This window comes from Rousettus aegyptiacus, unplaced genomic scaffold (genome assembly GCF_014176215.1).
Source record: "Rousettus aegyptiacus isolate mRouAeg1 unplaced genomic scaffold, mRouAeg1.p scaffold_m13_p_8, whole genome shotgun sequence".
NCBI classification, from domain to species: domain Eukaryota; kingdom Metazoa; phylum Chordata; class Mammalia; order Chiroptera; family Pteropodidae; genus Rousettus; species Rousettus aegyptiacus.
In genome coordinates, this window is record NW_023416311.1 from 39,302,891 (window position 1) to 39,330,347 (window position 27,457).

General features: G+C 35.3%; 1 long non-coding RNA gene and 1 pseudogene across 1 annotated transcript in view; both read right to left on the minus strand.

Annotated features, from left to right (window-relative positions):
* Positions 1 to 27,457, minus strand: part of LOC107502644 — a 766,462-nt gene that overhangs the window by 175,429 nt on the left and 563,576 nt on the right. The gene's annotated exons all lie outside the window — the stretch shown is intronic.
* On the minus strand, positions 25,948 to 26,066 carry LOC118607218 (annotated as a pseudogene).

Below are 27,457 nucleotides of genomic sequence, written 5' to 3' on the forward strand. Positions count from 1 at the left end.
AACCTGTGAATAGGTTCCCTTATGTAGCCAAAGGTACTTTTCAGATGGGATTAAGTCAAGGATCTTGAGATGGAGAAATTGTCCTGGGTTATCCAAGTGGGTCAATGTAATCAAGGGAGTATTTAGAGGGGGCGGACAGGAGGGCAGGGTCAGAGAGAGAAATGGGAATATGTTGTATTACTGGCTTCGAAGATGAAAGACAAAGGCTTAACTCAAGGAATGTTGGCAGCCTCCAGAAGCTGGAAGGGCAAAGAAATGATTTTTCCCCTAGAACCTACAGAAAGGGTATAGCGCTGTCAACACTTTGATTTTTAGCCCAGCATGATCCGTGTTGGACTTCTGATATTCAGAAATACGAGATAATAAATGTGTGTTGCTTTAAACCACTAAGTTTGTGGCAGACATAGGAAACTAACATACTTGGGAAATAGAAGGCAACAGTTAGTATGAGAATACTATATTGAAAATAAGTGATATAAAGAAAAAGCCCAAAGCAAGACTTTTGAGAAAATCTACACAGACTTTTGAATGGGCTGTCAAATTAACTTGAAGTGGAGAATAACGACTCTCATCCAATTTTATTTTTGTGTGATCGTCTTGAAAGGTGTGGGTATGTGTATAGAGTATGGAATCTAATAGCTGGTTGCACTGCTGCATTGCTGTTTTTCCTAAAACTTCCCTACTAAAGAATATGGCTTCTGAAGGTCCACAGCCTATGCTGGAATCTTGGCCCTGACACTTAGTAGACTTGTGATTGAGGGAAGTCACCTAAACTCTGTCCCTCATTTTTTTTTTTTCACCTCTGACGACACATCAAATTAATACTATCTATCTCATAGGGCTGCTGTGAGGATTAACAGAGTAAATATGTAAATGCTCTAGAACAGTGCCTGGTACACAGTAAGTACATGCAAAGATTTGCTCATGTTATTCTTTGGTTCTCATATCACCAAAGTTAAAATCACCTTTTACTATACTAATACATATGCAAGACAAAAAGAAAAGTATATCATGTACCGCATTCTAGCTAGTATTTCACAATGTTTTTTTTAAAAAAAATGATTTTACCTTAACTTATAAAAGTTTTTTGAAAACCATGAGACTTAGGCTATGTTGACAAGATTGCAAAAGTATATTTAGGAAAGTAATAAATCCAGGCATGATGTTAAAGGTAAGAGTGATTTAGTATGAAATCATATTAACTATAGGAAATGTTTTATCAAATCATCTGCTTTGAATATCTTGACATATTTTCAGGGCTGTATTTCTGAGCAATGTTCTCATTGCTGTTATGTAGATGATCAGCACTGAATGCTAGAGGAAGGTAAAGAACTATGGAGGAGCTCAGTAAAGGGAACTAGAATGTAAGCTTCAGGAGACAGCAATGATTATCTGCATTGCTCATCATGATAACCCTGCCCCTGGCTCAGTGCTCGGAAAAGAGCTGACATTCAATTAATATTGTTCATGAATTCATGTATGAACTAAAACTTTCTGCTGATTCCTCTGCATCAGATTATTAGATTATCAATTAATCCTCACAACAACTCTGTGAGATAAATATTAGTATTCCTATTTTATTTGAATTCTTTTTGTTAGCATTCTTCTTTTATTAGATGATAAAACTAAGTCCAGAGGGCTTCACTAATTTGCTTGAGATGCCATATTATGATGCTAGGATTCAGAACCAAGTCTACCTAATTGCACCACCTGACATTTTTACATTACCACATTAAAAACACAAACCTTTTGAAAACACTGTGGTCACTGTTCCCAGGGCACAACTGCAGAGTTAGCCCAGGTGCTGGGAGTTGAGAAAATGCTAGAAGCTGCATGAATGAACACTACTTTTTCAGCTGTTTCAACAGGCACTATGCCACCAATAGGACAGAATCCCTTGCCTTTGAATAACAAATAATTCCTACAACATACATTATAATTTAATTAAGATATACAATATAAAAGTATGAGCGTACTTTATTTTATAGTACTACCTATCAGAGCATAAGTACACATATGCAGATCAGGACCAGTAGGGTCAGCCCTTTGGGACAGGTCGGTTCAGGTCAGGTAGATTCAATTAGAGAGAAAAATCTATGTGTAAACTGCAAGCTATTTATTGCTCACCATGAAGTCCAGCTCAGATCCCTCACTGCTTTTGGCCCAAAAAGCTCCAAGTACAAGCCTTGCAGATGGTGGATCAATAGCATCATCATATACAAAGGTTTCTCAAATATGTGCTTATTACTCATTGACATGTTGATGGTTGCTTCCAGTGCTTACTACAATATTTTTTTTACAATGCAATATTTATAGCCTTGACTCCTAGAAAGTGCCTATACAACATTTTTCAAGATTACCACTTATTTGGCTGACATCTATGTATCTCTTTAGATTATGTCCTTAATATATCAGCAGGTTTCTGCCAACATGCCCACCCCAAATTTGGTAGAAACGTTTTAGCTTTAAGGGAGTAGATGTATCCTAATTTTATGCATAATGAAGATACTTGGCATATAAAGAAGGGATAGACAACTTCAAAGACTGCATTTATACTAGGGATGTTGATTTAGATTATGTTAAATAACCAATAATGAGTAATTTTTGCAGAGTTTGTAAATTCAAGATTACTGATTAGAGTTCCTTACGTTTAAGTCTGCCCAGTTATGATTGTTTTTAAATCACAATTCAAAAGAGAAGAAAATACTGTTAAAGGTGAACCACTGAAAGATGAGCCATATACTACTCATAATGATGTGCCAAATACTGGAATATCAGTAAGCTTTTCCAAGTCCCAGGGAGTATGTCACATGCATCTGCTTCCCAAATGTATGTGTTTGTTTGCACCTTTTAAATACCTGGTTGAGTCCATGATATTAAGGAAGTATGTATTGAAAGTCTGAAACACAACAGAACAAACTCACAAAGGTAAAGATCCTCTTAGCCAATAATCACAATAGAAATCATGTTAAATACATTTTTATGTATTTGCCACTATACATTCCTAGCCCCAATATTAATGTAAATCTTCAGCACTAATTTTAATCTAGTCATCAGTATGGCTCATATATCCACACTGAGTTTTAAATATTTGGTATGAAAAAACAGCTGATGATAAGTTATGATGATAGTAAATAATAATTACAATGATTACTGATGTTTTTCAATAGTCTGACTAGTCTGTTTAAATAGTGATGAAAACTATAACATTTTAAATGATGATATATCTATTCACGACAAAATATGACTTCTAATATTCCTATAGAGATAGATTTATTTTGGATGTTTTGTATGGAATGACCATCAAGATATTATCCATGATTTCCACAGAAAGTATTTTATTTAAAAATGTATTGAACTCCATATAAAATTTATAAAATAACTTATTACAGTTAGGTTCGTCTGTAAGAACTAAGATTTAATTCTTAATAAATATATCTGAATTTGGAATTACATGGATATATTCATATTAAATGAAAGAGAATTAAATAGATGTAAAGAAATAAATATCTATGATTTCTACATGCAGAAAAAATGACTATGTGAATTTTTTCTATCTTACAACTCTACCTGAGTTGCAACTCAGGTAAAGAGTGAAAGGGGGTGGGGGGAAACTAAACCAGAGTGATATATTCAAGTTCTCCCTATTTTTCTTACCAAATAAACAGCATTACCAGTCAAGGACAAAGTTGTTGCCTTCCATTTCTTTTTATATGTGAAAGCCTTCGGTGTGGTATCTATCAGTTCACTTTAAATCAAACCGACATTGGCTAACATGGATTAACTGCAGGAACTAAGGAACAAAGAATTGACACAAAACTACTGTGACAACTTTACTGTAGAAAATGTAAGGACTTATCTATAATGCAGCCATTTATTTGAAGAAGTATTGAACCTAGCTGTTTCACCAATAACTTAGCAGGTTATAAAACAGAGTGACCTTCTCTCTAAGTCTGTATTTCAATCTAGGCAGTAGGCTTACATTTCACAAAATAGACAGTTATTACATATCTGTTCCTTCTTTTATATAATAATGAGTGTTGTTAGATGACTTGTAATTTGCCAAGAGGAGTTATCTAAATCAACAGGATTCACGGTTCCCGTTGATGAATCTTAATAAATTTATAATATATTTGTTAAGACAAACACATGTAAACGTACTAAGTTTATTTCCCTCATTCTTTTTCCTTTTTCTTATTCAGTCTTCTTTTATTTTTCACTAATCACTTTCACCTTTTCCCTTTTTCCTTTTCACTTGACCTTTTGTCATCTTTATAATTATTTATTAAACATATAGTATATGTGATGGATACCAGTTTATAAAACTCAGGAAAAGATCTAGCTAGCACTGAAGAATTTTACTGAGAGACTAAGACAGGTATATAAATAACTTAAATATATTTTTTTAAATCAAGAGAATGGCAAACCTAATTAATAACCTTTTGGTTTGCCCTCTTCCACTGATTCCATTTTGTCTTATTTTCCCTATAACATACTACTACTACTACTACTACTACCACCACCACCACCACCACCACTACCACTACTACTACTACTACTACTACTATTACTACTATTATTAGGATGATGTGGGATAAATATAAGCTACAACTCCAATAGTTCTTTTTCTGATCCCTACATTTATTGATCTTGATATACCTGTTCCCACAAAGTCTGTCATTTTCATGAGAGCAGGGTTGTTTGATGCATTAGCCAGAGATTTTCACCTGGTGTATAATAAGATACTGCCTTGTGCAGGATGTGGGCTACAAGTAGGCTGAGATATTGATCTCTTCAACCCTCAAGAGGGAAGGAAGGTTTTTGCCAAAAAGAACCTTGTCAACTATCTCAGATTGTCATACAAAAAAATATCATTTTCTATGAGTGTCAGGATATAAAAACTTTCACTGTAACACTAGGAACTGAAATATTTTTGTAGTTCATACTAGCTACCAAGTACAAAGATTTCTTATCTTAAAATTGTAATTGGTAAATTTGGAATTTTATCTTTCCTCTCTCTTTATTCTCTTCATAAATAAAAAAAAAAATGAACCTCAGAAAAAATCTTTATACATTATCAATATTTAAGAACTTTATTTGGATTTTATTTGAAATATAGTAAATTCTTAAATTAACATAGGAATTATTATTCTTTTAAAAATATTTAAATTTTCCTACCAAACAGAAATAGGTTAGGAGTCTGCATTTGTTCAGGTTTATATTATATATCTTAATGATTTTTTTTAGTATTCTTTATATAGATCACAAAACTTCTCATTAAAATGAATTATAAATCATAATACTATATATGTATAAACTATAAAAATATACATTTTTTCTATTACAAATTGCACCTATTTTTATAAGTGGTCACTCTTATATAGGAATGTTATTGAGTGTATTTTTTCTTTCATTTGACAACACTACTGAATCTTTTAATTCTGATGGACTTTTGTCATTTCCTTACATTTCCAGTGTTCACAGAAAAAATATTATTTGCAAATTAAAATTTTAAATGTTGGGAAGCCCATAAGATAATATGTTGAATATTATTGAAAAGCAGCAAAAAAGGAGCTTTTTAGACCAGAAGGAGAAAAACAGAGTTTAAGCCTGCTCCATTCAAAATTTTTTCTCTGTAGCAAATTATTTGGATGTGATTGAATAATTTCCTATTTATGCCATATGATTTTTTCCAGCTTTATTGGAATGTAATTTACATGTACCATTGTGTAAGTTTAAAGTGAGTGTACAGAGTGATGATTTGATACACATATATATTGAAAAATGATTTCTACAATAGAATTAGTTAACATCTTTGTACTTCACATAATTACCCTATTTTTTATTATTTTATTTTTTTTGGTGCGAAGATTCAGGATCTAACTGAAAACAGAACTACCATATGACCTATCAATTCCACTTCTGGGTATATATACAAAGGAAATGAACTCAGGATCTCAAAGCGATATCTGTTCCCTCAAATGCACTGCAGCGTTATTCACAACAGCCAAGATATGGAAGCAACCTCAGTGTCCCTCCACAGATGAATAGATGAAGATGTAGAATATCTACAACAGAATATTATTCAGCCTTAAGAAGGAAGAAAATATTGCCATTTATGCCAAGATGGATGAAACTTCAGGGAATTATGCAAAATGAAAGAAACAAAGATAAATACTGCATGATATCACTTATATATAGAATCTAAAAAGCTACACTCATTGAAACAGAGAGTAGAAGAGTGTTTGTCAAGGGATGGAGGTTGGAGAAATGGGGACATGTTGGTCAAAGGAAACAAACCTCCTGTTGTAAGATTTATGAATTCTTGGGAAATGATATGTAGAGTCTTGGGACTCTAGAAGACTACTGTAAATAAATAAGAGCCTATTGACTGGCGTGAGAAATGTTAGATAACAAAGAGAGACTGATAAATGAGAGACAAGAGATCATAGACACTTGCCTTGTTCATAAATACGCTTAGAAATGATCCTGGGCTAAGTGGATGTTATTACGTTTACCCCTAATTTAGACTTTAGATGGCTGAAGTCATTCACTGACATTAACTTAGTAAGAACATATAGTATAACACGGTATTGTTAATTATAGTTACCATGGTACTCATTATTTTCCCAGAATTTATAAATTTTATAACTGAAGGTTTGGACCCTTTGAACAGCATCTCCTCATTTCACCTACCCTCAGCCTCTGGCATGCACGCACACAAGCACACACACACATATTCACACACACTCTTCTCTGGTACACTTTTTTACTTGATACGCTTGAATGGATTATCAGATTGCTGCCTCCATACTTTACAGACACAGTTATTATGTTTGGAAGGTCCTCTTTTCCCTATAATATTCTTGAAAAATTGTTCTTTAACTATTATTTAATATCTGCAGTGTATTTAATGTTTCCTTTTCTGTGATTCTAGAAAGAATTAGTTATCCAAGCATCGCTGCCCCAAGCATTCACAAAAGTTTATGCATAGATCATAAAAGAAGTATTACTATTATTGCTATTATTTTGTTTGTCATGTCTTTGTATCTACTATGCTCCCTGAGAAAATGCACTAAGTTTTTGAACATATTATGTCTCCTACCACTCATCATAACCAACCTATTCTAGTTACATGGTAAGTCAGTGGTTTTCAAATCTCACTTTGTAGCAATGCTTCTTATTAAAAATCAGCTATGGAATTCATTTAATACAATGGGGCAAAGAGAAGAGCTGAATTCTTATAAGAGCTCTAAAATAAGAACAAAGCTAAAATAAATCATTAATCTATGTTAGAGAATTTAAATTTATCTCCTAACTCATCTTAAAAGTAACTAAAGTATATTTTTCTCTAGTTGATATTATACAACATTTGCTAGGACCTTACACAGCGAACACATTCATGCGTAATGCATATGTATAGTTTAATTTATTTCTTGTAACTATTTAGAGTTAAATATTTTCATCTCCATGTCAGAGAGAATATAAGTGACTTGCCCAGGTTAACACATTTAGGCAGGGGTAAAGCAGGGACTCATACCCTTGTCTAGAAACTCCAAAGTACATTGTTTTTATGTGGTTTGTTCTTTTCTCCCCCAACTTTGGTATCTATGTCATTGATGCTTCTCTTTCTAAAGATGACAACATTACATAGTGGTCTCTTGCATACATCAGTACTACCAGACACATGGTTGGAAGACATGTAACAAAGAGGGCAAGATACAACTGCATAACTTGCCTTAGTGTATATTTACGTTTATTGCCTGGTTGATATGCATTGTTGGATTAAACAATGTTATGGCATTTGATTCACCAGTCCATTTATTTACTGGTTTTGACCTCTTCTTGCATACAATAAACTTCCAGGTGTCCAAATATATTGAGATTTATACAGTTCAATAATCTTTCAGTTCTTCCATGGAAATACGACATTATTCCTCTCAGTTTTGCACAAATGTGTTATAAATCGATAACTGCTTTTTACTTTATTCACTCTCCCATCTCCAGTATGTTGCTTTTCACAAGGTACCCAAACGCTGATTTTTACGTGAATGTCCTGATGATGTGCTTTTTAAAAGCAGTATGACAACTTGAAAATAATTTGACCACACTAAACAGCAATAAAAGATGATCTGAAGTTGATTTGTGAGTTTAGGTTTCTCATTCCTTTAGTCAATTGTCCATAACATATTGTATGTCTGCACATACAGACACTGACACTTCTAAGAAGTAAATTGTTCAGTATATATCTTTGGAGTTGCAAATATGTGTTGTATTTGTTAAGAAAATAACACTATGCCTCAACATCCTAAGGGTGAATATTAAAATGTCTGACTTTATAACACAATGATGAGTTATCTTCATTGAATATAAGATACAACTGGAGACTGAATTAGCCTAATAATGAATGTCCTTTTAATGATACTGACCTGTAATAACTGTCAAAGTAGCATTTCTTTCAGAATCATCCACAGAAGGTTTTCCATCAAAGTAGGCATTTAGAGGCAAATGAACATTATTTGACATGTTCCTTTTTCTTAGAAAACTTGTGGAAACAAAGTTGAATATCCTTGTTGAGATGGAGAAATGTCTCTTGATTTAATTTGTGCCATTCAGCCCATGAACAAATATTTTGATACAAGAACATTTCTCTTCTGCTTACCCAAAGGAATAAATTTTTTTGAATGCTGTTCTGACATTTTTAAGTGGATATTTAAAGTGTTTAATAGTTCTGAAACATGATTGTCTCCATTAGGCACTTCAAAAAATTTTAACGAGGTAGTATATACTGTTGATTTTTGCTGAAAAAATTCTTTGGAGACCAACGATTTGTTTGTTTATTTGTACCTGGTTTCCAATAACATCTGGAAGCTTTGAGAAGAACTTCTATACATTTTATTTTAGTTGTAAAACTGAAAAGTTTGAATTCCGAGAAAAATCATTCTTTTATAAATAATTAGTTCACATCTTGAGAAGTGAAGAAATATAATTTTACAGATATGATTCATATTCACAGACCTTTGTGGTTTTCCCAGGTTTAAGCCCTCATGGAATAAGCCTGGGGGCTGGCAGGAAATGGGACAATTGCTTCTCCTTCTGGGCTGACATTTCCATGGGCCATGTGTGCCTCTCTCTGCAACAACCCCTCCCACTCTTCAGTCCGTGGGATATTTCCTGTTCTTTCACAGTTGCCAGGCACCAACTAGTTCAGATTAGGTTTGGCTTTGTGCTGTCAGCCCAATCTCATCTTCATTTCCTTTTATTTTTATTTTAAGTCTCATTCTTTGCTCTCTCTCTTTTCTGTTTCAGTCCTTTTTCTCACACAGAATGTCTAACTGCTTCTCAAGTCTCAGTGTAGACCTACCCTCATTTAGTGGTGAATTTCCATGTCAAGCTGACACCTTTTCTCTTCCCTCTCTCGTTTTTTCAGCTTTTCTCTGTTCAAATCTTGCATTCAAGAATTTGAATTTCTGAAAGTTATACAAGTAGGCTTTCAACTTTATAAGCCCCCTATCTATGAGAACTTTTACATGCAATGTATTGTTCGAAATTTTCAGAAACAATTTATTTCATCCTTACTTGAGACGTGCTTACATTTTCAAAGTGTGAACCAGTTGGATTTGTTGCTGTTCAGATTATTTCCAGAAGGAATCCAATTCAGAAGTGCATGGAATGATCCATACACAAAAACACTTTCTCTTCTTTGTCATTATTGTTTCTTTTTGCTTTGAAATCAATTAAGTTTGGTTGTCTCCAGACTCTACTGCTAAATATGGTTAAGAAAACCCCAAACACTAAGTGTTAAATTTGAAATACCCTATTAGACTCTGTGGTAGATTGAAAGATATATAAGACTCTGTTCCTTTCCTCAATATGAACGTTATTCTATAATAGGTATATGAATATATATAGTAACTATCTCATAAAATATGGTGTTACATAGTATGACAATCATTCACTCACTCTTTACTGTAGTAGTACACGATGTTGCATTACTAAGTGTATAACAGAAGGGTCAAACATCATAAAATGACAATTTCAAGGTTGTAATATATGTTACAGTGCTAATAGTTTGAGATTGTACACCTTGTTCACCTACAAAAATTCACAGCACTGATAATCATCAATATATAAGCTAAAAACCCAAAGCATGGATCCAATAGTAGAGATAGCCTAGTTAGCAAGGACCCCAATACCCTTTGCTTTCCATCATTCTTTTACACCAAGGCTAGGCTCTTCAGAAATGTCTCAAGGGGAAAAAGTGGAAAGTGAGAAAATGTGGCAAAAAAAGATAATTAGTAAAATGTGTTGTATATGTGTGTGTGTGTGTGTGTGTGAGAGAGAGAGAGAGAGAGAGAGAGAGAGAGAGAGAGAGAGAGAGAGAGAGAGATGAAATACACTAGCATTTGTGTTTTTGAGTTAACTAAATTTTAGCATCTTGATCCAATTTCCTTGCCCATAGCATGATAACCTCGCTAGTTAATTCTTGACTGCAGTGACATCTGTTGGTGAGGGCAGAGCTCATTAACCACAGGTTTGACTCTTCTGGCAAAAATCAACCCACAAGCTGTTCCATGCTCCAGCAGATGTTTCCTTTTATTTTATTTTCTCTGATTCTTGTTTGAGTGAAAACCTTTCCAGCTGAATTGATCAAATTTTTGTTGATATGAAAAAAAATGCTTAAATCTGGAACTTCACAGAAATTTCAGTAAAATGCAAATCTGACACCGGCTGTTTTGACATCCTCTCTCCACTCTCAAAATATATGGACTAGTGTTAGGTCAAAGGCATATTCTAATACTGGATCCGTCTTTAGATTATGTACTGTCAGTATGTATATCAGCTAGGGTTTAATACTTGCCGTTTTTTTTTTTTTTTTTTAATCTTACATCTTGTACTAAAATTTGTCAGGACAATTAATATGCTTGACTTGAGGGATGAAAACATCCAGTATCTTTATTTTTAATGGAAAATACTAACTAAGGGCAAACTATTTATAATCTGAATTCTAGGCAAAAGGCTGAGTTTGGTGAGCTAATGGATTTTTTATCAAAAAGGGAGGGAGTTTGGCATAGGAACTGCTTCTTATCTGTGTACATATTAGACATCCTGGAAGACTTTTTTAAATGACCAGCACCTAAGCCACACTCCGGACCCATCGAATTAGAATCTCTATGTCTGTTCCATGAGTATCAGGACTTAAAAAAAGTTTCTCATGAGACCATAATGTGCAGCTAAGCTTGGGATTACCAGTATGGAGGTTAAAAGGTAGGCTCTAGAAAATGCCAAGCCAGAATTTGACTCCCACCTCTGTACCTAACATCCCTGAGACCCTAGACAACTTATGTCATCTTTCTGAGCCTCGGTTTACTTATCCTGAAAAAGAAGATAAGAGGTAAAGGGGTCAAATATGTGTTGATATAAAGAAATCTAACTATTGGAGGTGAACACACATTGCAATATCTATATGCCTTGCTGTTAAACTGTACATCTGAAATTTACTGAATTTTGCTAACCAATGTCACTATAAAAAAATAAATAAATTAAAAAAGAAAAAGGAGATATATAAAGTCATTTAAAGATTAAAACAGATTACGTAAATCACATATTAAGTGTTTGGTATATTTAAATTCCCTCAAGTCTTCATTTCTTGGGTAACATTTATATATAATTGATACATAATTCCCACAATTCAAAAGATAATTATATTGACTGACTTTTTTCTCCTTTCAGTGGGCTATTTTCTCTCCTAAAATTTCTACAATAAATATTTATTACTTACTGAATTGGAAAAAAATATGTACTTAATTACAAAATTCCAATAAAAGTAATGGCTATGACATCAGGCTGCATGATTAAAGACCACATGATCTAGTCTGATGCTCTAAGGTTGCCTTTTTCTTTTTCTAGAAAACTATTGCAGTATGGCACCCTGTCATCACATCGGTACATGTACCTTTAATCAAGCACTTTTATATATTATGTATACATTGAGATAGATAGGGTCATTTTCCTCAAGGGAGTATGACATTTACTAAGAATTTAGAATTAAAACCCAGTATATCATCATTTCACTTTTTCATTATATGTTCAAACTCCTTTCATTTATGTACTTCTATTATACACTATTTCCAAAAATATTAGCAGAGTCAAAAAAAGTATGTGTGCGTGTGTGTGTGTGTGTGACTTCTTTGTTGGTCTGACAGAATTTTTAATGTGAGAGCATAACATAAAACCTATTCTTTCAACCAGGTCCATTAAAGAGGACTGTAATTATTGCTTTACTGCTTATTTTGCTTTTCTTATGTGAAGTCCTGTAAACTTAAAATGGAGTAAGAGTTGAGAACAAAAGTAGTGTTCATAACTGAGCACAGGATTAGCTTCATGGGTTTATAACAAAGTATTCGATGACTGGCAAAACTAATTTTCTTCACTGTGAAAGTGAGAATATGGGGCCATGAGAATGACAGGTCACAATGCGAAAAAGGATGGTCTTTGCTTTTTAAAATAATGACATTCTTAGTAAATGCTTATTATTAAAATTTTCAACAAAGAAAGAACACAAGAAATTAATCACAGATAAATATCTAAAAGTGGAATTTTATAATACATGCTATTATTAAGTGAAATATTAATTTATTTTACTTGAATTCAATAGAAGAAAACAGAATGAAAACTAAAAAAATAAATAAACCAATTATCTTTATGAAAGAGTACATAAAAATTAAGTTTTTAAAAGAAAAATACAAAAATTGTTGAGTGTAGAGTTATTATGTACTTTCAATTTTATGTTTCAATTTTAAACAGTGTTGGTTGACTACCTGATAATGAAACTTGATAAGGAACTTTGTTCTCTCACACTTCTTCCTGCAGCCCTTCCTCCTTGAGTTCCAACCTTGTCAAACCACAGGGAACACCGTTCTCATTTTATTTTACAGAAATGACTCTCCTTGGAGTTATGCAATATGGCAACTATGGCTCTTCCTACATTCTAATCATGCTGGTTGTATGGTAAATATTTTCTTTCTCAAGATAATTAACACTTTCTGTTTTGCAACCATAATTTCCAAGTTACTTGCATTTAAATGATTTCAATAATTGAAAGGGCTTCCAGTCTATGCTTATCTCCTCTTAAAACCACATCAAAATCACAATTAAACTACAGAACAACCATCATTGGAGAATTGCCAGAAGTCCCTAAACAGAATATACAGCAGAAGCCACATGGAGTCTGATAGGAGGGGCAGAGATGTGGAAAGGGGCTGGTCCCACACCCACATATGGTTATTAAAAATATGGGATATATTTGCTGCAGAGTCCCCCCTCTGAAGACAAGGGGTTTCAGCACTACACCAGGCTCCCTACCCTGGGGTTCTAGTGCTGAGAAGAGAAGCATCCACAACTTTTGTCTGTGGAAACCAGTAGAGATTGTGACTGAATGAGTCCCAGGCATTCCTCTTAAAGGGCCTGCACACTAACTTACTCCCTGACGAACTCACTCACTCTAACCTCCAGCACTGGGGCAGCAGTCCAAAAGGCACTAGGGACATGTGGGTAAGAAATGAATTGTCTGGCTTTAGGGCAAAGGCTAGAGGGAGTTTTCTCCCATATGTAAGTGCTGACAGAAGCCACTGTTGCTTTTTGGGCTATCCCCCCACCCCACCTAGTGTGCAGGCACAGGCAGCTGCCACATCTGAGTCTCCATCAACCTGGCTAACAGCATTCACTCTGCTCTGGTGATTCCCTGAGATCCTGCCCCACTCAATTTGCAGGCCCACACAAGCTACATCCAGGGGCTTTTCCATACAAATGACCTATCTTGGCTCATGCTACAGACATCCCTAAAATATCCCAAAGGTTCACAAACCCCAAGCAAGCAGCGTCTGGCTTCAGCATGTCCTGTACTCCATGTTAAGCAGCCCTGAGCCTGGGACTAGTGGCAGCTGGCCTGGTTTTCAGCTTAACCTCTTCCAGGTACCAATAACTCCAGCATAAGTGGCAACCAGATCATTTTGTAACTCATTCCAAGTGGCCCCAAGCAAAGCACAGTGCAGTAACTGACCTTGGCTTACACAGGAGTCCCTCCCAAGAAGCCCCAGAACCAAGACACCCAGTGGCCAGCTTCAGAACACACCAAAGTACCACCTAGCCACTCCCACAAACAACAGCTCAAAGAGCAGATTTGGCAGACACCAGAGCCCTGCTAAAGCAAATCTTGCTCTGTGGGGTCAGCCTCTTCACTGTAGTCACAGCCAGTCCTTAAGGCCACTTGATCTGAGAATCGATCGCTTCCACTGATGTGCAAACAAGAACCAAGGCTTAACTACAATAGAAAGGCACACACAATCCACACAAAGAGCACACCTGGAGTGCCTGGCTCAAGTGACCAGAGAGACTGTGCTACTGGGCCTCACAGGACACCTATATTATATAAGTCCACTCTACTAAGATTGGGAGATATAACAGCTCTACCTAATACATAGAAGCAAATGCAGGGAGATATCCAAAAGGAGAAAACAAAGAAATCTGTCCCAAATGAAAAAACACAAAAAGAAACTAACAAAATGAAACAAAACATTGGTTAGAAGAATGCTCAATGATCTCAGTGAGAATTTCAACAAAGAAATAGGAAACATAAAAATGGAGATAGAGAACATAATGGAGAACCAGTCAAAAGTGAAGGATACAGCAACTGAAATGAAGAATACATTAGAGGGAATCGGCAGTAGGTTAGGTGAAACAGAGGAGCAAATCAGTAATTTAGAAGATAAGGTAACAGAAAACACCCAATCAGAACAGCACACACACACAAAAAAGAGGAATCTAAAAAAAGGAGGATAGTTTAAGGGGCCTTTGAGACAACATCAAGGTTACCAACATTTGTATCATAGAGGTACCAGAAGGAGAAGAGATCAAGGAATTGAAAATCTATTTGAAAAAATAATAACAAAAAACTAACCTCACAAAGGAAATAGACATACAAGCCCGGGAAGAGCAGAAAATCCTAAAGATGAACTCAAAGATGCCTACACCAAAATGCACCATCATTAAAATGACAAAGGTCAAAGAAGAAGGGAGAATCTGAAAAACAACAAGAGAAAAGCAATTAGTTACCTACAATGAAGCTCCAAATAATTTCTCAACAGAAACTTTGCAGGCCAGAAGGGATTAGTGCAGAATATTTCAAAGTGATGAAAAGCTAGGACCTACAACCAAGATTACTCTACCAGCAAGGCTATCATTTAAAATGGAGGAAGAGATGAAGAGCTTCCTAGACAAGAAAAGCTAAAGGAGTTCATCACCACCAAGCCAGTATTACAAGACATGTTAAATGGACTTTAAGAAGAAAAATATATATATATATATATATACACATATATATGTGTGTACATATATATGTGTATATATATATGAAAACATCCCTGACATATATATGTGTATATATATATGTACATATATATACAAATAAAATGGAATAACTATATACCTATCAATAATCACTTTAAATGTCGATGTATTAAATGCTTCAATCAAAAGACATAGGGTGGTTGAATTAATAAAACAAAACCCTTACATATGCTGCCTATAAAAGAGTTACTTCAGATCAAAAGTCATACACAGACTGAAAGTAAAGGGATGGAAAAGATATTTCATGAAAAAAGAAAAGCTAGGATAGCAATAATTATATCAGTCAAAATAAACTTTAAAACAAAGGCTATAACAAGAGACAAAGAAGGATCCAGCAATCCCACTTCTGGGTGTTTATGCAAACAAATCCAAAACATTACTTTGAAGGGATATTTGCATCTATATGTTTATTGCGGCATTTACAATAGCTGAGATATAGAGGCAATCCATAGATGAATGGATAAAATAGAATACTACTCAGCCAAAAAGATAATGAAATCTTGCCCTCTGTAACATGGATGGACTTAGAGCAGGGGTCCCCAACCCCCAAGTCTGTGGACCATTTCCAATCTGTGGCCTGTTAGAAACTTGACTGCATAGCATGAGGTGAGCAGCAGGCAAGCTGGTGAAGCTTCGGCTGTATTTGCAACCACTCCTCAGCGCTAGCATCATTGCCTCAGCTCCATCTCAGATTCTCATAGGAGCACCAGTCCCTGGTGCCAAAAAAGGTTTAGGGACTGCTGAAGGTATTATTGCGCTGAGTATAATAAGTCAGAGAAAGACAAATATCACATGATTTTACTTACATGCAGAATCTAAAAAACAAAACAAAACAAAACAAAAAAACAGAAACAAACTCATAGATACAGAGAACATTTTGATGGTTGCCAGATAGGAGGGTTGAAGGTACGGGTAAAAAAAGGGGAAGGGAGGAAGAGGTACAAATTGGTAGTTACTAAAGAGTCACAGAGACATAAAGTACAGCATAGGGAATATAGTCAATAATATTGTAGTAACTACATATGGTGTCAGGTGGGTACTAGATTTATTGGGGTGATCACTTCCTAAGATATGTAAATGGCAAATCTGTGTTGCACACGTGAAAGTAATATAATACTGTATGCCAATTGTAACTGAAAAGTAAAAAATTATTTATCGTGTACTAATTTATAGTTTATAAATCATATCTCAAATAATACATTTTCGAAGGCTAAAATAACTTAGAAACAAAAGTTGTAAGTTTCTTTCCACACATGTAGTATTCTCTTACACGTCTCCTAGATGAAAACACCCCTGACTTCAGAGATCAGCAGCTTACATCACAAACACCTGTAATAAGGTCTTTCACCCCACAACATTGGCTCCTTTCAAGCAACAGCCACCATGCACATAGAAATCCCAATGCAATTCTGTGCCTGTTTGCTATTTTCTGTTATTCTTTCTACTCTCATGTTACCTATTTTCCAAATTCATATGCCATCTGTTTCCTCTGTTGCTTTTCATGAAGTCATGATAAACTGTGTTTAAGATGGCCTATTCCATTCTATCCATTTAATTCTACATAGCAACACACTCAATATTTGAAGGAATAAATGTAAAACTCAGTATATAATCTTAGCCCCAGAGTCCACTTTATGTTTCATTTAGCCCTCTAGCCTGAGGGATGCTGCTGAAATCCTGATCCTAATCCTGAACAGTACAGACTGTTCCTGGCCTTTGATCCACCCATGCACTGTGGTTCCCAAACTTTAGTGAACATCAGAATTACCTGAAAGATGTATTAAAACCAAGATTTCTGGGCCCCACCCCTCAAGTTTTTGATTCAGTAGGTCTGGGGTGGTGCCCAAGCTTTTGCTTTCATTAACAAGGTTCCAGGTGATTCTCATTCTGCTGTTTGAGGGAACACACTTAAAAACTACTGTGCTAGAATTTGCTGAACACTCCTGGTTTCCCATCGTGTCCACTTTTTCCATTTATATGGAATGACAGTAGCTTCTTCCCACAGTATGTCATTTTGGTCTGATGGACACCCATTAGCAAAATGGCTAAGAAGAAGGCAGCAATCAGCTGAGTTTTTATATATGAGAATGTTTATTGTTCTTATGTAGTTGAATGATAACTGGGCTGAGCATGATATTCTAGGTTTACCTTTCCCTCAGCCCTTTATACACCTTACTTTATTGTTTTATGGAATTGAATGTTGTGGATGCCAGTCTTAAGTAACTTGCTTTTGTCTGTTTATATGTCAAAAATTCATTTCCCAAATCTTTGAAGTTCATTAACTTAACCAATGTCTCAGAATCCACTGTTATCATTCTTTCTGTAATTAAGTACACTCCTTTGAAATGCATATTAAATCCTTCATTCTAGGGAAACTGACTGCTTTCATTGCAATGGATTTTCTTTTTCTCAAAGGGTCATAATTATCCTTACTTGGGGTTATCTTTGACTGTTTCCATATCTATCATTTTGCCCCATTACTAAAAGTTTCTGAATTTTTTTTCTCTGGTTATAATGTAATTCACTGAAGGCTCTTACTATGTGAGTAATCTGATTTTCAATAGTTTTTACTCTCCCATCTGCTTTCCCTTTTTTACCTAGTGCCACGATTAAACCAATTTAGGTTTCAGTTTCTTTTATGTGTCTGTTGTTTTATTCATTATTTTTCATTTTTTGACTTAAATCATGTTCTTACAATAATATTCTGCAAGAGAAATTACACAGGAATACTAAGAGTTTTCTTTTGTTTCTTTAATTAAATTTTCTTCCAGTCTAGTTTCTCCTTTTTCTTCCCGTCTGTATTGTATTCTTTTCTTTGCTCCTATTACTTGTTTGTTTGGCATAGTTGCCATATATCTTTTCATCTCATTATGATTATATGGACAGATACATTTAGACCTTCTTATTATCTAAAGCAATACGATTAAACCCCCTTTAGCCCTTTTTCTGTCTTTGAAAACGTCTTTGTCTCCCACCACAAGCCTAAAGCATTCCATGTGAGGGGGGTCAAGATGGCAGGCTAGGCAAAAGCTGGGTTCACCTCCTCCCCAGGACCACATTGGAATTGCAACAAATTAGAAAACAATCAACATGGAGAACCATCTGAAGTCTAGCTGATTATAATACATATATCTGAAAATGTAAAGTAAAACCCACATCCAGACTGTTAGGGGAGGCGAAGGTATGAAGCAGGCTGGCCTGATTCTCACGCATGGCAGTTGAGCTCCAGAAGGGGAGAGTGCATCTGCGGAGGCCCCCCTGAACAAACGAGGGGCTCTAGCCCTACGCAGGGCCTCTCCCAGTCCCGGGGGGAGGAATTCAAACAAAATATGATTGTAAAAATCAGTGGAGCTTGTGGCCATCCTGGTGAGATAGAGGAAACCTGAAAACTCAGACACGCTTCTTAAAGGGCCCGCACACAGACTCACTTTCTGGAAGACACTCACCTTGGGCTGTAGTGGAGGGTCAGCAGCTGGGGAGGCGCAAAAGGCATACGGGAAAAGACTCAAGTGTGTGATGCCAGGGCGTATGCTGCCGGGACAGCTGCCACTGTTCCTTTGTCTGAGCTGCCTTCCAAGCAGTCCACGGACAGGCGCCATCTTTTCTGTGCTGACCCGCCCCCTGCATGGCCAATCGTGAAACTGCATTGGCCCCCCTCCATGAAATCAACATGCCCCGCCCAACCTACAAATTGCCCGTGGTGGTCTTGAAGCTGCGTAGCTGGCCCTGCCCTGATCCTTCCCTGAGCAATGGCCCTTGGCTTGTGTAGCCTACCTGCGGCCTGCAACTCTTGGGGGAGATTTCTAGAGTAGAGCATTAATGCCAGCATGAGCTGCAGTATCTCTTTGGTGAATTATGGGAGTCTACAGGCCGGACACAATTTTATCTGGCCTCATTGTGATCTGTGACTTTTGCGGTAGCCCATGGGCTCAGCAATGACAATAATTCTGATTCTGCATTGGCCTAACAAGAACAGCTCACTCCACCCTGTGTCTCCCTGAGATCTTGCACCCTCCAACCCACAAACTGCCTGCAGCAAACTCATTTCCAGGCAGCCAGCCCCACCTGTTGATTTTTCCTGGGCCACGACTTTGATATCAAACAACAGCCTTCAGTTCCTGCACCTGTGCACAACCCGTGCATTCCAGGAGAGACTTTCAGTGGCTGCACACAAGCCCTGCCCCTAGCTACATTATTGTTTGAATAGATCTCAGGTGTTGGTGGGCCCAAAAAGGGCAATGGCTGGGTTTCCTGTGGCTTGAGTCTTCTATAGAAAGCCACAAATTCTAGCACTAGCATGAAAACTAACTCATCATTGATTGGGGTAAATCTGCTTGCTTTACCCTAGTGACTCCGTGGGTCACTGCGCATCCCAACCCTTACCAATCAAAGGCTCCTTCTGTTGCAGTCTTACAGGTAGTTGGCAGGCAGCTTCAAGCCTTGAGGTGCACTGATTTTCTTGCTAAGCCACCCCAGGCTTTGTATTGGGGGTAACTGACCTTGGCTTGCAACATTGTCTCCCCTACTTGGCTACAGAACCAGCATAGGCAGCAACCATTGCAGTTTGCTTTGTAGCTCCTACCAGGTAGTCCTGAGCAATCAAAGGCAGTGGCTGACCTTGGCCTACTTAGAATCCCCTGCCAAGCAGCCACAGAACCAACACAACTCAAAACCAGATGTTGGCGTCAGTCCACAAAAGAGCACCACCTGACTAGCCCGATATGCGGCACACCTCAAAAATGGTCTCAACAGGCACACAAACCTCTGGGGTGAATTCCACTCAGAGGGCTCAGCCCCTACAGAGCAACTGATATTCTCTGGGCTTGGCCAATCCCCACAGACAGCCAGCCTGAGAGTCAATCCCATCCACTGACATGCTAACAACAATAAAGTCTTAGCTACAACAGGAGAACACACATGACCCACGTAAGGAACACACCCAGAGCCCCCACAACAAGTGACTGAGGAGACTGCGCCACTGCACAGGATACCTACTTCTTCCTAATGCATAGATACGAGACAACTAAAATGAGAAAATAAAGAAACACATTGCAAATTAAATGACAGGAGAAAACTCCCCCCTCAAAAAATTAAATAAAATGAAGGCAAACAACCTACCAGAGACAGAGTTCAAAACACCGGTTGTAACGATGTTCAATGAACTTAGAGGGAGAAAACATGATCTCAGTGAGAACTGCTACAGAGAGTAAGCATAAAAAAGAACATAGAATCTATTTGTAAAAAGACAAAAATGAAGAATGCAATAACTGAACAGAATACACGAGAAGGAATCAAGAGCAGATTGGAGAAAGCAGAGGATCAAATCAGAGAGCTGGAAAACAAGGTAGCAGAAAACACCCAACCAGAACAGCAAAAAGAAAAAAAAAAATAGTTTTAAAAAATAAGGAGTCTAAGAAACTTATAGAACAATACCAAGCATACCAACATCTACATCATAGGGGTACCGAAAGAAGAAGAGAGCGAGCAAGGGATTGAGAACTTGCTTGTAGAAATGATGACTGAAAACTTCCCTAACCTGGTAAAAGAAATAGAAATACCAGTCCAGGAAGTGCAAAGAATCTCAAATAAGAACCCAAACAGACCCATACCAAGACACATCATCATTAAACTGCCAAAAGTTAAAGACAAAGAGAGAATCCTAAAAGCAGCAAGAGAAAGGCAGCTAGGTACAAGGTTACATCCATAAGAATGTCAGCTGATTTTTCAATAGAAACTTTGCAGGTCAGAAGGGACTGGCAAAAAATATTCAAAGTAATAAAAAACAAGAAACTACCACCAAGAATACTCTACCCAGCAAGTCAATCAATTGAAATGGAAGGTGAGATACATAACTTCCCAGATAGGAAAAAGCTAAAGGAATTCATTATCAACAAGCCAGTTTTACAAGAAATATTAAGGGGACTTTTGTAAAAACAAAGGAAAGAAGAGGGAAAAACCCATAAATAAGAGTAATAAAATGTCAGTAACTAAGTACCTCTCAATAATCATTTTAAATGTCAATGTTTTAAATCCTCCAATCAAAAGACATAGGGTAGCTGAATGGATAAGAAAACAAGACTGTTACATATGCTATCTATGAGGCCCACTTTAAATCGAATAGCACACATAGACAGGAAGTAATGGAAAACGATATTTCATGTAATGAAAATTTTTAAAAAGCTGGAATAGCAACACATATCAGACAAAATAGACTTTAAAACAAAGGCTATATACTGGATTTCTTTAACCAATGTCACCATCAATCAATCAATCAACTAATTAATTTTTAAAAAAAATTAAATGCAGGCTATAATAAGAGACAAAGAAGGGCATTACATAATGTAAAGGGATCAATACAACAAGAAGATATAGCCCTAGTAAACATATATACACCCAACATAGAAGCAACTTACATATTTAAATAAATTATTGACTGATATAAAAGGAGAGATCAACAGTAATACACTCATAGTAGGAAACTGTAACACCCCATTGACACCAATGGGTAGATCTTTTAGACTGAAAATCAACATGAAAACAGCAGCCTTAAATGACACACTAGACCATATGAATTTAATTGATATTTTCAGAGCATTTCACCCCAAAGCAGCAGAATATACATTCTTTTCAAGTGCACATGGAACATTTTCTAAGCTTGACCACATGTTAGGCTATAAGACAAGCCTCAATAAATTTGTGAAGATTGAATCATAACAAGCATCATCTCTGACCACAATGGTGTGAAATTGGAAATCATCTACAAGAAAAAAGGTGATAAATATACAAACACTGGAGGCTAAATAACATGCTACTAAACAATAAATGGGTTAACAATGAGATCAAGGAAGAAATCAAAAGATACCTAGAGACAAATCAAAATGAAAACACAACAAATTAAAACCTATGAAGCACAGTGAAAGCAGTCTTAAGAGGGAAATTCATAGCAATACGGGCCTGCCTTAAGAAATTAGAAAAATCTTAATAAACTAACCTTACGCTTAAAAGAACTAGAAAAAGAACAGCATGCAAAACCTGAAGTGAGTAGGAAGAAAATAAGATCAAAGCAGAAATAAATGAAATAGTCTAGAAAAACAATACAAAAGATCAATGAAATCGCAAGCTAATTCCTTGAAAGAATAAACAAAACTGATACACCTTTAACCAGACTCATCAAGAAAAAAAGAGAGAGGACCCATATTAATAAAATCAGAAATAAAAGAGAAGTAACTACAGACCCTACTATAAGAAAATACCATGAACATTAATACACCAACAAATTGGACAATCTAGAAGAAATGGATATATTCCTAGAAAGATATAATCTTCCAAGACTCAGTCAAGAAAAAACAAAAATTCTGAACCAATCAACTACCACCAACAAAATCTAATCGGTATTCAAAAAACTTCCAAAAAAATAAAAGTACTAGACCAGATGGCTTAATAGGTAAATTTTACCAAAACTTCAAAGACAAATTAACACCTATTCTTAAACTATTCCAAAAAATTCAAGAGGAGGAAAACATTCCTACTCTTTTTAAGTTGTTGCCATTATCCTTATTCCAAAATCAGACAGACATTACAAAAAAACGACAACAAAAAACTACATAAGTCTATATCCTTGATGAACACTGATGCAAAAATCCTCAACAAAATATTAGCAAACTGAATTCAGCAATACATTAAAAATACATACATTGTGATCAAGTTGGATTTATTCCTGAAATGCAAGGTTGATTTAACTTTTGCAAATCAATTAATATGCTATACCACATTGACAAATTGAAAGATAAAAATCATATGAGCATATCAATAGATGCAGAAAAAGCACTTGATAAAATCTAGCATCCATTTATGATAAAAACTCTCAACAAAGTGGGAATAGAGGGAACATACCTCAACATAATAAAAACCATATATGACAAATCTACAGCTAACATTACACATGGGAGAAAGACTAAAATCATTTTCTTTAAGATAAGGAATAAGACAAAGATGCCCACTTTCACCACTTTTATTCATCATAGTTTTAGAAGTCCTCGCTACAGCAGTCAAGATAGAGACAAGATAGAAAAATAAAAAGCATCCAATGCAAAATTATCTAGCTTCTCATGGCCCTCTCCTGAAATTCTGCCATGGTAAGCAGATTTCCGAGGGCTGCCTTTGTTCTGAATGTCTACCTGATTCCCTCCTAACTAGTAGATAGGACTGAAAATTCTCCATTTAGCTTGACTCTTCCCTCAGTGCTATTCCTCATTGTGGTGGTGTATTAGGAACCACCGTGTGAAGCACCAGAATGTCTATTTTTTTCAGACAATTGTCAAAATTTACAATTTATATGACATAAGATTGAACCCGTTTTTTTGCTCATTTGCTCATTTTTATTCATTATTTTGAGCAACTGCTTCTATAATCTGACTTGAGAATGTATGTTTATCTTCCAGAGTTACTGCTTCTTGCATTTCTACCCCCTAGACTGTGAAATTACCAAAAGCAGAGACCATGTTTTTTGTTCTTGATTCACCAAAAATACTGGATATGATGCCTTGCATATAGTACAGATTTAGTTAATTAAATTTATTAAAATATGGTTTCTTAAAATATCTTTGCAGGTAATTTTTAAAAAACACACAGCTAGTGATTTAGTAATAAGAAAAATTAGAAATTTATTGTATAGAAATGTTAGTACTGGGGAAGAATAAATTAGACAAATTATAGACTGAGAAGCATTAAACTATCAAATGTATTTTAAATACCAACTTCTAATTCATTTTTCAGTATTTTTATTTTAAAATTTGGGCATCTTAAACTCAGTTGTACTTCAAGAGAATATATACTAAGCTATCAATGAAATTGCTTTTGTGAGATGTGGCAATGTTTAAGTCATCCACAGGTGTTTTCTTACGAGACATTTAAGGAGGTATTTATAAGCACAGATGTTAGAGGAGATTATTTGAGTTCTGATCATAGCTCTACCCCTTACTAGTCATGACACCACACAAGTTACTTAATCACTCTGTGCCTCAGTTTCTTTATAAAATAGAGACAACAATAGTACAACCTAATACATTGCTGTGAAAATAAAATGAGCTAATATATGGAAAATGCATAGATAGGGCCTAGCATATAGTCCATGCATTAGATTTGTTGGCTGTTGTCCATAGTAACAGAATCACTATTTACCAAGAGCAAGTAAAATAAATCTCTTCAAAAAATAGCTTTCTACTAGACATAGACTCTGAAAGATTTAAATGGGCTTTACTACTGCCAAAGTATTTTCCGCCTTCCTGTGTATCTCACTATTTAACTTGAATAAAATAATATATTCTCTAACAAAGCAGTCATAAAATAATTTAAATGTTTATGATAGTAATATTTGACAGTAATTACCAATTGATATTGTACTCTACTAAACACACTGAAAAGAATCATTTGAAATAAGGTAGAACTTCAAATATTAAACATTATCCACTATAGGAAAGAATGGGTGAGCAGAGACGGACTGGGTGGTTTCAGTTGAGAATAAGTATAAATCTGTTACAATATCAGAGCCAAAGGTTATTAACTAATGTCTTGATAAAAATAATATGGTACTTGTTGACATAGAGCTAGTGATTTTATTACATTTTTGAAACTCAATAAGTATAGAATAAAACAAGTGAACTCTGTTTCACATTTTCCAGAATAATGAACATTGATGGAATTAAGTCATCTATAATTGACTGATAATATAAATCTATTACTTACATAGACTTAACGGAGCATTATATGGCTTTCATTCCCTGAGACACAAGACTCAAGGACCGCCTCAATGATGAAAGATTTAACCAAAACATCTTTAAGGGAAATGAGGACTTTTCAATACCATAATGAAACAAATTTTGTAAGCTGTACAAAACTTACCTGAGGGAGTGACTGTTTTCCAGTTGTCAATCAATGAAAAGGATGTTTTTCAAAAATTGTTATTAGTGCTATTTAGCCAATAATATTTTAAAGTGACATTAAAATTTCTGAGAAACTTTGTTACGGTTCTCATTTTTCATTAATTATCCCAGCATGTTTTGGAATAGGAAATGAATAAATTTGAATTAAAAGTATGAAAAAAAATCTTCATAAAATCTCTCTCCTTCTTTCTCAATCTCTCTCCCTTCTATCCTCCTTTCCTTCTTTCTCTTTCCCCTTTCCTCTCTTCTCTTGGCTCATATAAAGGAGACTATACAATATCCTGAAGATGAATAACAAGGATGTTGCTAAAATAAATTAGGAATCTCTGTGTTTATCACAGAAAAATACTACCAGTTCTTTTCAAATGTCATTTCCTGGACCTGTATCAGAAGCAATGCAGCTAATCTTTCAACTTTTTAAAGATACCTAGGGAGGACAAAATAAATGCATCACATTGCCTACCAACAGACATAAAGTGACCCTCTTTTTGATTTTAGAATGCTTACACACATGATTTGCTGCCTTATAATATGATTTCAATGATTTACTTTAAAAATTTTAATTAATTTTCAAGTGTATTTTACTTTTTTTTTTTTATGCCTACAGCACCTGATATTCCTAAGTGGTCTCCCATCCAAGTACTAACCAGGCCCAACCCTGCTTAACTCCCGAGATCAGACGAGATTAGGCACGTTCAGGGTGTCATGGCCATAGACTTGCCTTGGTTTTTAAAGAATGTGATGCACTCTGTAGTCAGAAAATATTTGATGACATTCTTATCAATTCAATAAATTAAAATATAGATCAAAAAATTAATCTAAAATCTTTAATATATATTTGGTAGAACTCATGTATTTGATACAAATAACTAATATTTTATATATATTTATGATCAACTTATTCCAAAAATGATTTTGGTAGTCACATTTTTAAAAACCCTCATATATTACAATTGTTAAAGTGGAAATAGAAAAGTGATGTAGTTACAGTTTACATTCCACTTTGAATTTCTTGGAAATCTAGGCAAAAAGAGATCGGATAATTTTCATTGTTTTAAAGAAGTGGCATATTAAACTTTCTATAGAGTCAAAACTTTGCTAATATTTAATTATAAAATTAATTGATTATTTTGACTTTACAGGGAATACATATATAACATGGCATTGAAATCAGTTTTAGTGATGATAGTAGTAATTTTTTAAATTCTTTTTTCCCCTTGATTAAATCTGAAAGCTTAATATTAAAATTCAATATATACAACTATGTGGCTATCTGACAGTCTAATTTGATAATTAAATTAAAACTTGAGAATCCAATAACATAGATGCCTTTCTCATAGCACTGCTTTCTTTAAAAATTTTTTCTAGACAGAATCTGAGTGACCAACATTTTTTATTAAATTTCTGGTAAAAACCTGTTACCCCACTGTGTTTTACCCATTTTTGTACTTAAGATCTAGCACAAGAATTGTCATAGAAAGTGCATGTCAAATTTTGGTGGAGTCCTCGTACTAATTAAGGGCATATTCATATACCATAAAAGTGTTTGGGTTGACATTCCATTATCAGATTTTAACATTGTGACAAATGTTCTCCCTTAGGTGAAAGACCACTGCACTGCACTTGAAGGTAGGCCAAGGGATTGCTAGACAGTGATAGCAAATCTGCTCAAGGCTCTGGGCCAATTCATAATTAAAATGCCAGCATTCCACACTGCAGCAGACAAAATGTTCAAGACTGAGTTATCAGCTCTAGTTTCCTTAAAGGTTGTCAGAGTGAGCTGCATGCATGCTGCATCCCTAGCTAATGGGACAACTTAACCTGCTGAGTAGACTTAATGTCTACGAAACACCCTTTGAAACCAGTTTTAGAGGAGGGTGAATATTGCATATACTCTACCTGAAGTACTGCATCATTCATTCTCAAGGCCATAATTATGGAATTTAAAAAGTAGTTTTGTGGCAAGTCATTTCTAATATAATTTGAGTTGATTATTTTTACTGGAACTGTAAAATTGTCTTTGAGATCAGTGGTGTTTGAAGGAACATCTCCAATAGCAGCTACAATTTGAGCATATCTGTTTTTCCAAACACTTTGATGAAATACTT